The following is a 15,209-nucleotide window of genomic DNA, read 5'->3' as shown; positions in this document are numbered from 1 at the left end:
TTCACTGGTTTCAAGTAAATATACAGAGATCGGCATAGAAAACTTAAAGCAAATGATTCAAAATTCAACGTCACATTGCTCTGCATTTAATTACAGTAATATAATGAATATCGCCAACTAGTGGTCTGGCATGCACATTACAGTTTTTTTTTTTTTAACTGCTTCTTGCAGGTCAGTGTGAACAACAATTGTTTTGTCATTTCTTTTTTTTTTTTTTATGTTGAAAGATGAATTTGAAATCATAAAGTGTTTTTAGGTCATATTTTGTGGCAAATTTACAGTTTCAACTATTAATATTGACAATTATTAAAAATTGTAGGGTGACTTATGAGTGACACGGGTTTTCCAGTTTTAAGCCGTCGACTGGCCTATTTTTTATTTTATTTTTTTTTACTTTTTGCTTTACGTTGCGAGCGAGCTCCAGATACAAACACCAGACGATAAGGCACTCTATTGCACTTGTCAAACACAAAAATACAAAATCAGAGATGAAGAGTAACCGGCAGACTCCACCTCCTGGTGACACTCACTTGGGCCACGCCCCTTAAAGGCATCGATCCAACACATGAAAGATTTTATAGATTCAGCTTATTTATTTGAATTGTCTTTAGTTATGTTGTATCTTTATTACAAATGACTAACAAAAATATTCTGTGGTTTTTAACGGCACGAAAGGAGTACAAATGGTAAGTGAAGGTATTTATTTTGCGCATCTCCGTGTTGTCGTCTAGCTTTCTGGCCCAGCATGGCCCGCTGACCCAAAGTAATCAATGATGACAGATCGTCAATAGGTTGCTCCTCTTGCTGCCAATACGCCTGCCGCGTATCCATTACTCACAGTCGGGCCGCGCGGCGCAAAAACAAGTCAAACGCGCCCGCCGCGCCACTTTAGCGATAGCATCGCAGATCGCTCGCACAACAACGCGCGTAACAAAGCGCTCATTTTACGTCAACACGCCGACTTACGCCCAAGACGACGTAACACGCGTGAAAGCCCCGATCGGGCGCAGCCTAAACCGCTTAGCTCGGCACAAACGCGGCCCCCATCAAGGCCGGCGGTAATGCCGATGACACGGATGCGGCTTTGCGAGCCGGCGTAACCTCCAGCGTGCGGACGCGCCTGTCTGCCTGCCAGTGTGTGATATGACAGACTTCAACAGTGAGAGGATCATGAGGAGAGTGCAGAAAATGGTGGGAAAATTAAAAAATAAATAAATAAATAAAAGCATGCTGCAGGAGGAGGTGGAGGTTGTCTGGCTTTAAAAATGGAACATTTCATTTTGAGCTAAAAAAAAATAAAAAAAATTGCATTGCATGTGTGCCTGGGTGGTGCGCATCTTCAAAAGTTTGGGAACGGCTGCGCAATAGTAGTAAATTTATTTATTAGGTGTGCAGACATGTTCAATGGGGTACCCTTAAAAAATATGGGATTTCTGACGAATGGGATTAAATTTTGATCATTTTCCCTATAATATTTGTTAAATTAGGTTTAAAAAAACTAAACTTTTTTTAGGGTGTTAGACGGGGTGCGCACCAATTCGGCAGAGATGTATGTTAAAGGGATGTTCCGCAAAGTTCCAAAACGATTACTTTTATTACTATTGCCTCTGAAAATCATCTTTAATTTTTTTTTTATTTTATTTTTTTTAAAGACGTCAGAGGGGGTGTGCTCAGTTTTGCGGAGATATACAAGGAGACGCACGGCTTAAAAATGTTGCTACTAAAGATAGGAGGGTGGGTGGGGGTGCGCAAACTATGCTTGGCCATCAGCTATGGAATAATTTTCAAAAGGGATTTTAACAAAAGAATATGCACGTGAGAGCCAGGTATTACTGTTGTCCACTTTCGGGTCACGACCGTCACGTTCTGCAACGTATTATTTGTGAATTTGAGTGTGTATGGCTTGAAGAGGCGGGGCCCAGCCTGGTGAATGACATGAGTGTCAGCCAATGAACAGAAAGTAAAAATTATGTCTGAAGCTTCGTAGTGTGATTAGTGGAAATGTATCAAAGTATGGACAGGCAATACGTGCATCCATACTCAAACACGCGCGCACATTCACACACAGAAATGCGAGAAGGAGCCACAGTGAACGCGTGCGGGCAGATTTAGAGTCGGAGATCAATGAGAAATGTAGAAATCAATGAAGTTAGCGGAGGGGAATCAATGGCGCCTAATCGGGATGCCAATGGCCCGAGTAAAAACAATTAAGAAGGAAGAAAAATGTTTAACCACCTTCAACTGGAGCACACACGCAACGCCACACACATCCACACACACACACACACCCGTACGCCCACCCCAACACACATGCACGCACACGCCTACACACAGTAATAGTGTTTATTTACTGCTAATAACATATTTCAAGGGTTAATTATCACAGAGCCTGTCAGAGGCAGGACATTTTACATTCTGGCTACCACTGTGAGGCGTTCTCTTTTTTGAATTATTTATTTAAAAAAAAAAAAACTTAATTTCATGTTCCATAATATTAAAAAAACAAATTTTTTTAAATATATATTATGAATGAACACTAAAATATGTATTTAATTATAAAAACGTTTTTTTTTTACATGTTTGGAATCTATTCAAATCATTTTCATTTTCATCATACTCATCATATTTTGTCATTCAAAAAAATTGTTTTTATAATTAATCATTGGTTCCCACATTTATAATTGTAAAAAACATATAACAAACAGTATTTTATATCAAAATATTTTACTATAATTACAATTTCCTTTGTACTACATATTTTTCCAAAGATTTTATTAACCATTCAAATTTTATTTAAAATTGTAAAAAATAGTTAAGAATTAAAAAATATTTTGAGTGCAAAATGTATTAAATAATTTATAATAATAATGTTCAATGTCACCTGTATGAGTATTCGCGTTTTGATAACAAGTATGAATACCTCTAGTATTTTTGATATATAAAATTTCATTGAACTCAATGACATAAATTTCCTAGGCAGATGAAGATGTGTCAAACTGCCGCAGCATAGCACCAACTACGGCCAAGTCAGCCTCCACAAGTACCGATACCTTCAAATAAGGCCAGTATGAGCCCAATGCGATACATGGTATCTGTACTAAATCATCTCTATTTGTTAATTTTTTTATTTTTTTTTAATAATTTTTCTAACAATATTCAAAATATGGTTGAAATATAAAACAATTAAACATTATAAATAAATAATTGATCATTATAAATAAATAAATCTTATATTTTATTTCATCATGTATGTGTGTGTGTTTGTGTGTGTGTGCACGTGCAGGGTTGTTGCGAGGCCAATCGATAGCGGCGGGCTCACTTCCGACCCCGCGGTTGGTGGCGGCGCGGAAATCAATGGGCCGCCCCAATAACTCAGGCCGGCGTGTGGATTAGTGAAGTGTCAACTAATCAGGGAGTTAGTGAACGTGACACGCCGCCTATTAACCTATCGATACGACACTATTGACGAGGCCGCAAACGCCTCCCAAGACGAGCAGGAAGTGCTGGGGAAAGCCCAAAAACGTTCACGCGCAATTAACATACTGTAGCGCTTTTATAAAGACTTGTAATTACCGTTAAACATTGATGCTAATTTGTGTTAGCCGGTCTATGGTGTTCTGTACTGTATGTTAGCATTAGGATAGGGGACTTTTATTTTTACATTTTGGTGTTTAAATATACACTGCTTTTATAGTACAGAGTTTTATAGTAAATTTCAACTGGGTGTGAGAAAAAACAGCTTGAAGCAAGCATGCTCGAACACTTAGCGTTTTTTTGTTTTGTTTTGTTTTTTTTTTGGGGGGGGGGGGGTCTGAGTGAAGTTTAATATATATATATATATTAAATTGTATGTAAATATTTCTTTTATGAAATACAAATTTTATGTACAGTAGGTCTAATTCCTATATTTTTATAATATAAATTTTTTTATGAGCGAAAGACTTGGTTTCCTCAAAGAGATGTTCTACAATCATATCAATATTGCAATTTTAGGAATGGTGCCGCAACGAGTAATCCATTTACACTCAATGGTGATTGAAATATTTTTTCACAAGTTTTTAATAAAATATCAAATTGAAGTTTTTATTTACATTTTTCGACTAAAGTATTTTTTAATCGCTATTTTGAATTCATTTTATTTTAATTATTTAAAATGTGTGCATTTTATTTAATTATTTAAAGACTTTTTTTTTTTTTTTATTATTATTGTCATGATTTAGTACAAGATTTTGTTGAGCTTTTTTTCTGATTATTTGGGTGGACGGTTGTTAATTCCGTTCAAGCTGGGGAGGAATAACTTGACTTGGCATGTGCCTATACAAGGCTGCACAAAAGACTTATTCAGAGACGAGGCAAAGCTAGGGCAGGACGGCGGACAAAAACAAAACGTGTTCTCGCATGTGCGTGAGTCTTTCAAGAGCAGCTGTAATGAGGGAAATAAAGAAGAAAATCACTTGAGAAAATTAGAGCACTGGCAAGAAAAGGACGAATGAAAATGAAATGAATTGTTTTTGAAAACCCTTTAAAAAAAGAAGCTTGTTTATAGTTATAACAAATAAATTATTGTCATAATTTTTGATAGTTTTTTTTACAGTATACTGTGGAGTTGCTCTTCTTTGGTGTAGTACCACGTTGCACCACAACATGCCAGGCAGCACTGAGGTCGACTGGAACATTAGTTGTTCCCACAAAGAAGAGAGAAAGTATGTCTGTGAGTATTCTCCTTATGCTCTGTTTGTGCGTGTTGCTGCTCCATGTGTGTTATGCTAATTTGTGTTAGCTGGTCTATGGCGTTTCGCATTATATGTTAGCGCTGAGCTAGCGATCTTCTGTTAGATGATGTTAAAGGCCGATTTGAACATCAATTGTTCCGACACAGCAGAGAGAATCTAAGGAGAAGCCTTGCATATTTGTGTTTTTTTTTTTTTACTTATTTCCCACCTATTTACATTTTTTTACTCATTTTCTTGGGGGGGTCATGGTCGGGCTCGGGTTTGTTTTGCTGCTCCAAATTTGCCTCAGTTGTTGTTGTTTGACGTTTTATAACCCATGCAACAACTATGCTAATTTCCTTTAGCCTGTCCTTGGCATTTCATATTATATGCTAGCATTACAATAGACTTCTGTTGGGGGAAATTCTATTTTACTATTATTATTATTGGTGTCAGTTTCACCAACCTATGCTTCAAAAAGTGGCGATTAATAAGTTTAAGTGTGTTGATTTTTGTTTGTTTTTTATGATTCCTCTATATCTCAGATTCTCACCTATTGCTGGAACGCATCTCCGATATTAAACAGGGGTTCACTATCCATTCAAAAGATGTACTGACTTTTCATGGATTTTTGTCACGATTGAAGACGCAAAAGAGGAGTGGATGTAAAAAGATAAAAAATAAAAATAAAAAAAAAAGAACACACATACGCGAGTATTTGAAGCTGTGAGCAAAAATAAGCGACGTGATGCAACAACGCGAGAGAGAAAAGGCGACGGAGGAGGCGGATGAAGGCGGGCCTCCCACACACGCAGGCCGGATTAGGAAACATATGCAGCCGAGTAGTAAGGGATTAAGGGGTGAAGGAGAGCGCGAAAGCTGGAGAAGAAGAATGTGACGAGGGGAGGGCATTTGTGGGGGGGGCTCGACCAGCCGGATTTCCAGCCCCGCTTTTATCCTCCTCTATTTCATCCTCCTCCTCCTTGCACTCACCTTCGTCTTTGAAGCAGCGCACGGCGGCCGAGCGAGGACACTGCAAGCAGGAGACGAGACCGGGCTGGACGATTCATTCACTGCAATTGCAAAAGGACAACCTCCGCTAAGGCACAGCAAACCTTCATTTGATTGGCTCATTAATACATACTAGATATTGTGTTAAAAAAAAAAAAAAAAAAAAAACACTTGGAGAGGAAAATTATTCACTGGGAAATTAAGAGAAATGTCAAGAATTAACGAAAAAGATTCACAATAGATAACTATAAATGGTACAAGTAACAACTTCCTTGGGGGAGGTAACATGAACAATATTTTTAAGTTGGGACAATTGCAGCCTTATAATTTCACAAATTCTGTAATGGATGTTTAAAGTATTTGTTGTGGCCTTACAAGTTTACAGATTTTGGATCCTTAAAATAACTATTTTTCTTCCCGTCTAGTAATATTTTCAGGTATCAAATAAAATATTTTTTAACATCAGCCTGAAAAGTATATTATTTTATTTTTATTTATGTTTGTAATAATATTTGATACATAAATTAAAATAGTTAAATATCTAAAATAGTTACATACAAAAATAGTTACATATCTAATTCCCAATATATGAAAATTCTTGCTGAATGTCTTTGTCATTTCCTTTTTATGTAAAAGGGAGAACAAAAAATGTACTAAAATAATTTTTTTTAATTAAACGCCCGTCGCCCAGCCCTATATTACTATAAATAAATACACATTAACACTCACTTGGCATTTTCTCCTCCATCTGTCCTTTTGCTCGATCTTTAAGGCTCTATCACTAAAACACACACAGACACAAACAGTTACACACACAGACACACACACAACCGTGACCCTGGAGGTCAACCCTTGGTGGATAGGGTCAGACGTCTGGCATGGTGCTGACCTTTGACCCAGAGGGCACAACTGCTCGCTCGCATTCTAAGCAGCTGGACAACACACTGTCTCACTAGTGTGTGTGTGTGTGTGTGTGCGTGTGTGTGTGTGTGTGTGGAGGGGGGGGGGCGTCGGATTTGTCCGGTCGCTTCCCAGGCGACGAGGTCAAGCCGCTTGTCGTCGCCGCCGCCGTCGAAGAGCAGGCCGCAACACTATTGATCAAGGCGGAAGCAATCGATGGGCGCGCTAGCGGCTTCCCGCTTCTTCATTATCTGGGGGTTAATTTCTCATTAGAGGCTATTATCGCCACGGCGACAGGCAGTCAACGACACACACGCATGTGACAATTCCCAGCCTGTATCACACATGCGGGATTGCGAGGATTATTGGAAATCAATCCGGGAGGAGTTTTAGTGTTTTCCTGCTCCATCGAGTCAAACAACCCGGGACTTCCTGTGATGTCACAGACAAGATCGCAATACTGAAGAGAGAAAGATTGGTCGGCTAGCTGGTTGGGTAGATTTGACAGTCAGTGACTGGTTAGTGGGTAAGTTGTTAGTTGATTGGTTGCAATTGATAGGCTGTGTGTTTGGATGGTTGCTTAGTTCATTCGGCAAATCACTGGTTGGTTTGGCACGTTGGTCGGTAAATTGTGATTGGTTGGTTGTTACGTCAACTGACTGGTTAGTTTGTGAACTGATTTGAGTGATTGGTTAGACAGGTTGGTAAACTGATTGGTTCATTGACTTGTTGGTAAGTTGACTGGTCAATTGATTGGTTGCTTTGGCATGTTGAACGGTTAACTGATTGATTGAATTGCTATTAAGACAATCTGTTTATCAATTGGTTGGCAAGCTGTTTACTCATTTGATTGTTGGTATGTTGGACATAATGTTGGGTTGATGAATTGATTAGTGGATTGCATTATTTGCAGGTTGACTGGTTGGTTGGTTAGTTGTGTAATAATTATTTGGTAGGTTATTTAGTCACTTAATTGGTTGGTCAGTCAGTTGATTGTCCAATGATTAGTTAATTGGTTTCGTAGGTTGGTCAGTTGATTGGTTTGCTGATGAATGGATTGGTCAGTTGGTCAGTCGGTTGCTCCAGTGTAATTCTGGGGGTTGTGATAGTTGCCAGGTGTGGCTGGTGAATGACCATCTTGCAGGAGTGGGCCTTTCTAGTTTGACGTAGATGGCTCACACAAGATGTCCAGAATTTGACCAATAGTGTCCACAAAAGCAATAGCCGTGATTGCTAAGATACAAATGAATTGCTGAGTCTTGAACTCTCCCTCACAGCAAAGATTTAAACCTGAAGAATCCTTTTGGATTAAAGGTGAAACTTTTTCATTTTTCAATGGCAAAGAAACGTCCAGCTGCTCCTATTCAACTCTTTGCGGACATGATTGTGCTACTGTATACGTTTAAAAAATAAAATACACACACACAAAGCAAGCATGAAAGAAAAGCTCATACTTACAGCTGATATCAGTTCATGTGGTCCACAGTGATGGTGGTGGGGTTATGGGGGTCTTTGAAGAGGCAGCATCAGCAAGGGTGTGCCGCTTATCAGCCAGCAGACACTCATGATCCTTATTAGCCACGGAGGAGGAGATGCTATTAAACAACCCGACTGGCTGGGGCTGCACACAGCAAAACAACACAAATATCTTGTATAACTCACTTATTTATTTTTATTTTTTTAATGGAACAGCAATCAGTCAAGATACTTACTGTGAAAATGTCAAGCCAGAACATTCCCATAATAATGTTAATTATGATTACCTAATGATTAACCAAATTTAAAGCTACCGTAGATTAAAAACCAAACGCTTGTAGTTGTTTTCAATACTTGAAAGTGCCACAAATAACTTTTAAATGCCACCAAATTGTAATTTTTTTACTTACTCTGTTCATAGGTAATCAAACAGTTGTTGTAGCTTATGTGCTAAAAGACGAAAACACACACTAAATATGTGATTGATTTGCTCACTTGTTTGTTCTGAAGTACACCAGCTATCTTACCGAGAAAAACATTAGCAGACATCACGTCAAATGCGGCTAAGTGCAATTAGCCTCGCTTAAAAACACGATAAAATCTACTGTTATTTCACGTTAAGTGGCTTCACTGCGAGTTGTTTTTCCCAAACTTAAAGCCAGAAGCCACAAATGAGCTGCAGAGACAGTTAAGACGATAGAATTGTGATTGTTTTGCATTTCACTAATTAGCTGCGGCAGAAGCTATAGGCTAATGGCTTCCTTACGCAGCTAGCATACAGTGCGGCGTCGCCAGGTGGTGGTAATGACAGTGACATGTTGACCTCTGACGTCACGTCGGCGGGGTCAGCCTCGCGCGAGCAAGCTGGGGAGGAAGAAAATCAATAAAATAAAATTAAAAGAAACACATCAAGTCAACACTGCAGACACAATAACATTGCTGTTGTTATGTTATTGTCCTCTTTTAAATTAAATAAACCTGTTAGATGTTTACAATTCACGCAATTATCTTTTTATACAAATTAGAATTTTCTACAGTAGCTCACAAATTATAAGCTTGGAGATATACAGTGATTTGATAACAGATCATTTCATAGAGGCACGAACTGTATGTGGAGGAAATCGTGGTTGCAGAGCCATACAAATTAAAAACTTTTTTTTTTTTTTAAATATGATAAAGTACTCGTAAAATGTACTCTTCAAAATTATTTGCATATTTATTATCACTGCAGAGTCTACATAAAAAAAAGATATATAAATGAAAAACAATTAAGTTAAAATGATCATGCATAGTATTTTAGCCTCATTAAAAAAAAAACATACCTCACGTTTTGAATGAGTAATTTAACAAATACTAGTATTTAAATTAAAATGTTTGCATTTTTCTAATGAATGAATTTAGTTAAATCAACGTGGCAGATTAATGTTAGTTGTTTATCACTACTCGCATAAGTTTCATTTCAAAATGCGGTTCAAATGCATGCATACGATGAAAAGGCACATTTGCTGAAAATATGCACAATTGTCAATGTATAAAAGAATAAATAAAAATGTACCTTTCATTTTGCAACGAATCATGTTCAAGCAACAGCGTATTACACATTATTTCACATCCACGTACAGTGTTTTGCAGGAGACGCGACGCGTGCGTGCGTGCGCGCGCTCGTGGATCGATATCTGCAGGCGCGTGCGTGTCTTCTCCGTCCAGAAAGGCCCATGAATGGAAATCGCGTGACGTCACCGCAGCGTCTCGGCCTTTTAATTGATTTGTCGTAATGAGCTCCACTGCTCCAGTCTTGTCGCCATCGATTTACGCAGCGGTTAGCTCATGAAATAAAGTCGTCATTCGATAACAATTACAGTCAGGCGGCACTAATACAACACGCGTGGGAATCGAAACGCCACGTATGCAAATGACCTTCGCATGTATTTTAAATAATGAGAGAAAAAAAATACGAGAATGAAGAAACAATAATCCACTTGTGGAAATTTGGACAAATCATTCATTGAATTGATTAAAAATGACTGTGTGACACATTTGGATCTGGGGAAAAGGGCACATCAAAATTTGAACAATAATAAAAGTGATGATAATAATAGCATAGGCCTGTTTAGAGGTAGAATTTATTCTCCATTTGGGAATTATTAAACACTGTATAAATGAAATTATAATGTGATGTGCATGCACCAGACACTTCATTAGGTGCACGAGCAAAACAAAAATGGTAACATAAACAGCTCTCCATGTGATACAGTGCAGCCCAACACAATTTGATTGACAATTATTTTAATACGTTACATCCAGGTGCGTGATATTGTGTCAGGTGAGTGCAGAAGATTGACAAATAAAAGCACAGCAGAATCTGTTGAAATCAAATCCACACACTGACATGTCCTTATGTCAGTGCATGAGAGGATGAGGAGGCCAGATGATGAGAAGATGTAGATGTAAACATAAAAGAACAAAAACGACCAGAGGACAAGAGAATGATGAGTCGACAGGAGAACTGGACCTCTGTCCAAAGGATGAGAAGGTGAGCAGAGGTGTGCAGAGAACAGAATGAGCGGATGAGTGGATGAGACAATGAGAGATGAGAAGAGAAAGTAGATGAGAGAATGAGTGGATGATGATAAAAAATCATAAAGATGAAACAATGAAGGGATGAGAGAGCGAGAAGAGGCGCATACGAGTCCGAGCACAAGCAAACAAAGCGTGAGCGTGTGCAGCGGAGAACCCGCAGAACCCAGGAAAAGAGGAAGAGGAGGACGAGGAGAGAAGGCGGGAGGGCGTCTTAAATGAAATGCCGAGAGGCCCCCGCGTGTCCTCGGCACGTGCGGCCGGGCCCCCCCACCCGGAGAAGAAAAGGAGCCGCGGCCCATCTGGACTCTCGCAGCCTGCTAAAGAAAAGAAGCAAAGGAGGGGAGAAGAAGGACAATCAGGAAAGGAAAGGGAAAAGAAAAGAAAAAAGGACAAAAAGGAAAGAAAGGATATAAGAAAGAAGAGGGGAAAAAAGAGGAAAGGTAAAGAGAAATAATTGGACCAAAAAAAAAGAGAAAAGTAATCATGAAAAAGAGTAATGAAGGATAATAAGGGAAGAAGCAAACAAAGAGTAAGAAAAAAATGAAGAAAAGAGGGTCAAGAAGAAAAGCAAAGGGCAGAGAAAGAAAAGGAAAAACCTGAAGAAAGACAAGAAAAAAGATTACAACAAATAAAAGAAATAAAACGAAAGACCAAGGAAAGGACAAGAAAGGAAGTGAAGAGAAAGAAAGAAGGAAAGATAGAAAGAAAAAGAAGAGACAAAAAAAGCAAGAGAAAGAACAAGACAAGAAAAAGGTAAAGGAAAAGACAAGCATAAAATGGAGGACGACCAAAGTTGCGTATAGTTGCCGAGCCCTAACAAAAGGTGGGATCCGTTGAATTCTACCTTTTCTGCTACAGCTTCTCAACTGAAAATCAATACGCGTCTTTCATGAGAGTTTCCCGCCTCGGAGCAGCTTCACTGTTGCCACGGCGACATGCCACGAGGTGATGAGATGTCTACATCCTGTCCCGTCTGTTGCGGTGGCGTCCAACCGGCGGCAACGGCCTGCGCTTGCTCGTAAACCAAAAAAAGTTGGACAATGTGAGAAGATCAAAAGACATTGAACTTTGTTGTTTATTGTATTCACACAATTGTAAAATGCAAAAGAGCCTAGCCTGCCCCCCAGTGGCCGGATGACAACATTAAGGACGAAGGTGCTCCTTTGTCAGATTCAATTCCAAACTCTTTACTGTCAATCGACTTAGCAAAAATGGAAACATTGAATTGTTTGTGCATTTATTTACAAATACATTTATACATTTATATGTATTTGATTTCCAAGACAAGTGGAACATTTCTTTATTCATACATAATAAATATGCATTCATTCTACATAGATTTGGCCTTAATCGACGATTCATTATAATGTGAATTAATTAGTACAGTACAACAATTTTTGAGTCATTTTGTGTATATTGATCTTATGTAATAGTTACAATACCATTTTAAATAATAGTTTTTGTGCAAATCCGTTTATGAAACATGAAGATGAAATGAAAATTCGGTATTTTACTGCATATATGAATATATATTCATTTCAGAGTCATTTTTAGTTTTGCAATTCATGTGAATAAATATAGTAAATGTGTCTTGACAAATGTTTAATAACTTCCAACTCAGAATCAGTCCATATGCTAATGGAATTTTTTTAATTCTGCTTATAAATTCTATTTATTAATGTTAAAGCTACAATGCCTTTAAAGATTTTTTTTTTTTAAGAAATACTTTCTTTTAACTACAGTAATAAATCAATATAATAAGACCATAAAATGAAACCATTTGACATGGAATGCATCACTCACATTATGCATAACATTATTAAAACTAGCAAAAATAAATTTACATATTTTATCTTAGGCCTTTTAAAATAAAATAAAAATGTGCACTTAGTGTGTTTTATGTTATTTAAATGCTTTAAAATGAATATTTACTAAGATTTGCTTTTCATTTAAATGACTTTACTCGACAGTACAGTGCAAAAACAGTCATAAAAATAATGCTTCATAACCGTAAACAAAATATATATAATAGATTATTTAGTATATACAGTATTTGCTGAGTAATTTTCTCTCATAATAATAATAATAATAATAATAATATGATGATGATGATGATGATGACTGTGCTTTACTTTTAGTGTGTTGTACAAATGATGAAAAATTAATGAAAAAAATGAAATGAAAAGAGCACAAGTGGACACCTCTTTCTCATCCCTAACCCCACCCCCCATTTGCACCCCCACCTCATTCCCTATTAACACACGCACACACTCCGAGCCCTCCAGGACCCCTCCCCATGACCCGGCGACCTAGGCGCCATGGCAACCCCCTGACCCATCCTGCCGTTGCCCTGGTAACAACCTTGGATGGAGCTCATCTGACCACCACCACACACACACACACGCGCACGTGCACCCGCACACACATACAACACACCCAACACGCCCCCCCCTCCCCGCCAAGGCGAGGCGAAGCGATCGATATTCTATCACACAGAACAGTGGAGCGAGAGAGAGGAGGCCACGGGCCAGCCAGATTACTGGGGGGAGGTGAGGGGGTTGGCGTGTGTGTGTGTGTGTGGGGGGGGGGTGTCTTGACAAAAAAAGAAGGCATGTGTGTGTGTGTGTTTGTAGGAGAGAGGAAAAGGTTTTAGAGGAGGTAAGAGATGGAAAGATGTGTGTGTGTAATCAGGTAGGTAGGAGATTGAGAGGGGCGTGTGTGTTTTTTTTGTTATGTTTGTGTGTGACTTTAATATCTACTTTCCCTTGTTTTGTTTTTTCATTCTGTCAGAATGTCAAAGTTGAAGCAAGTAGCTTCAATTTCCATCATTTCTGCCAGATTTGGTACTTTTGTGAGCGTGTGTCAAAATACAAAAAGTAAATGCCTGAGTTGTAGTGCTTTGACGCCTTCATCGTTACCTATGCAAAATAGTATTCCAGTTACTTCAGAAAGATTGGGGAATATCAAAATAAACGTGATTGGACAATATTTTTCCTGGTAGTCAGGAGGATACTCACTGTTCCGGATCCATGGATTTCAATATATATTTATAATATTGATTGCAATTATTTTTTTGATATTTTGTAACTTTTATCTTAGGTTTGGTTGTTTTTCCCACCTTTTTTCATAGAAAGTGCATTCTGAATGTTTATCAGACTTACAATTTTTGAAGAATTTGGAGATTTTGAAAAAAAATTATATATATATATATATATATATATATATATATATATATATATATATATATATATCAGAGTGACCCTGTCTTTTCCCAAATGTCCTTAAGAATAACAGCTAACTATAATATTGTACTACACACATACTGGAATGTGAAGAATAACCATAAAACATTTTTGTTTCAATTAAATGGACATTGTGCTGTTCCTTCTTGTGCACACTGTGCACCTTGGCCACCTGGGGGTAGTATAATACAACCGTAAACATGAAGTCACAATGCTTCAGTAAGGCCTGTGACGTATCTTCTATTCAGCTGGTCCGGGTTTTGAGTCTTGTTATTGTTACCTAATCATTCATGATGGCTTCGGTCACCATGGAGACATGAATTGACACACTGCGACCTTGTGGTGCCTCGGCGCCACACACGTGCGTGCGCCCAGAATCAAGTGTGTGTGCGCGTATGTGTAGAACAAGAGGAGGAATCAAGACAGAAGAGGTGACCTATGTCCTCACTTTGAGGTGTGTGCAGCACCACTCTCTTGCTCCGTGAGCCTTGTAATAGTATTCATGAAACACACACACACGCTTTCACACACGCACGCACGCACGCACGCACGCACGCAGCGAAGCAGTGTGAAGTGAAAGTGTCCAACCTGAAGCGGCTTCTCTTGCTTGTTCTCCCCCGCGCCTTTTAACACCTCAACTCAAGGTGAACCTCAACTCTGACAATCGCTTTCTTTCTGCTCAGTTACTTGACTCCTGGTCCGGAAAAGTTCCCCATCTGCACACGCACACACAGACACACTTCAAAATTCTGCCATGATCACAACACATTGGAAAAGAAGTCAAAAGTTTGATTTGTTGCAGTCAAGTCGAGAAAATAATAATTACAAAAATTAGGATCAAATTTACTCGTTACAAGGGTTTTCCGGCCAAACAAATAGAATAGCTACGATTAAGAGCGGTGGGTTGTGATTTCACTGTGAACCACTAGATGGCGGCACACTTTAGCGAACATTTGAAAGAACAGAACAGGAAATATTTCAGCACAGCCGCTTTTGTTGAAAATTATTGAATGTCATTGTAGTTAGTAACTAGTTTGGTCTAAGTCGTGTTTATATTGGGTGCAATTTCCCTTTAGACCACTTGATGGAGGCTAAATGTAGTGCAAATAAAGCACAGCCTTTTTTGTATTATATTTCACCCGCTGCAATCCTGCAATTTATGTCTACAGAAAATGACAGCTCTAAATTCATTTTATAATGTACATCTTTCAGGCATGATTCTTGATGTATATTATGAGATGATAAGTTTGTTACTTTGGAACTACAATCCATTGATCTTGCTCTATCT

General features: G+C 38.4%; 1 protein-coding gene across 12 annotated transcripts in view; it reads right to left on the bottom strand.

The window, feature by feature from the left end:
- The window catches only part of LOC144007106 (uncharacterized), a 59,697-nt gene extending 50,810 nt beyond the window's left edge, over positions 1–8,887 (bottom strand). For 8 of the 12 annotated variants that reach the window (XM_077506421.1, XM_077506427.1, XM_077506432.1 and 5 more), the window contains exons 1-4: positions 8,336–8,887; positions 8,082–8,244; positions 6,453–6,504; positions 5,706–5,785 (exon numbers count right to left, since the gene is read on the bottom strand). The gene's annotated coding sequence lies outside the window, so the exon portion shown is untranslated. The remainder of the gene's footprint in view (positions 1–5,705; positions 5,786–6,452; positions 6,505–8,081; positions 8,245–8,335) is intronic. The other 4 variants (XM_077506422.1, XM_077506423.1, XM_077506424.1 and 1 more) reach the window with 4 other exon arrangements.
- Between the last annotated feature and the right edge of the window lie 6,322 nt (positions 8,888–15,209).

The sequence above is a fragment of the Festucalex cinctus genome, chromosome 19 (genome assembly GCF_051991245.1).
Source record: "Festucalex cinctus isolate MCC-2025b chromosome 19, RoL_Fcin_1.0, whole genome shotgun sequence".
Taxonomy (NCBI): domain Eukaryota; kingdom Metazoa; phylum Chordata; class Actinopteri; order Syngnathiformes; family Syngnathidae; genus Festucalex; species Festucalex cinctus.
The sequence above is the reverse complement of the archived record's forward strand: the minus strand, read 5'-3'. Positions and strand labels throughout refer to the sequence as shown.